Here is a 1,393-nt window from a genome sequence, read left to right on the forward strand (position 1 = left end):
CTGGGATTCCATGATATCTTCACATCCTTTACATCTTCTCTATTAAATCCAGACAGACTTTCCACAGGATTTCAAGTCACAAAATTGCTGGTGAAGGAATTCTTGGTTGGACAAACCTCAGAGCCACAGCTTTCCAGCCCTGGGATGGGGGAATATCCATTCTATGGGTATTCCCATTAATGGGAATCCATCAAGGGCTGGAGCCAGGCTGGGAGAGCTGGGGAAGAAGAGAAGGCTCCAGGGAGAGCTGAGAGCCCCTGGCAGGGCCTAAAGGGGCTCCAGGAGAGCTGGAGAGGGACTGGGGACAAGGCATGGAGGGACAGAACACAGGGAATGGCTTCAAACTAGTTTAGATGGGATTCTGGGATATTGGAATTCCTGGCTGGGAGGGTGGGGAGGGGCTGGAATGGAATTCCCAGAGAAGCTGGTGTGGAGATGGATGGAGATCTGAACATATCTAAGGACACAGATCTGCTGGGATGGGTCCAGAGGAGGCTCCAGGATGATCAGAGGATGGAGCAGCTCTGCTGGGAGGGAAGGCTGGGAGAGCTGGGATTGTTCAGCCTGGAGAGGAGAAGCTTTGGGGTGACCTGATTGTGGCCTTCCAGGACCTGAAGGATCTACAGGAAACACAGAGAGAGATACAATATAGTTAAATAACTTATTCCTCTGATTTTTTTCTTCCAGGCCTGGGAATTTTCCAACAGCTTTTTTTTTTTCCCCTCCTCAATTAACCTTCATCTTATTCCTTTCCACGGGTAAAAAAAAAATCCCTTATACTGTAAAATAAATGTCCCTTCTGGGCCTGTTTGCTCTTCTAATAATTACTTCATTAAATTTTTTTATTCTTTAATTTTTATGAGATTTCTCCCCCCCAAAAAAAGAACCAAAGTAGTTGAATAATTAAACCTGCCCTTAAGTAAACCCTATAAAAATTTAATATTTTTTTTTATGCTGCATTTAATTCTTATTGATTTTCAAGTAGGTCGTGTCGGGAAGCAAAAATAAATTTTAAAATTTAATAAATTTGTTTTATTTATAATATATATATTTATTAAATTATTTAATAAATTTAAATAATTTCAATTTTAAAATCAGAATTTTATTTTCTCACTACGAGGGTGGTCCAGGAATAAAATAAAAAAAAATAATAAAGGTTTTATAGGAAATTTTTTGCAGATTTGGCAGGGAAATGCAAAAGGCACAAAAAAATGTGAAGTATTAATTTAAGAGCAAGGCAAAGCAAAAGAAATAACTGAAGCCCATCTCTCCCTGCCCTCTGGCACTGGGAAGCCATTCCCTGTGTCCTGTCCCTCCATCCCTTGTCCATAGTCTCTCTCCAGCTCTCCTGGATGTTCCCTTTAAGCAAATCAGAGTTTATTACTCTCCAAAT

This window comes from Lepidothrix coronata, unplaced genomic scaffold (genome assembly GCF_001604755.1).
Source record: "Lepidothrix coronata isolate B3197 unplaced genomic scaffold, Lepidothrix_coronata-1.0 Scaffold119, whole genome shotgun sequence".
NCBI lineage: Eukaryota > Metazoa > Chordata > Aves > Passeriformes > Pipridae > Lepidothrix > Lepidothrix coronata.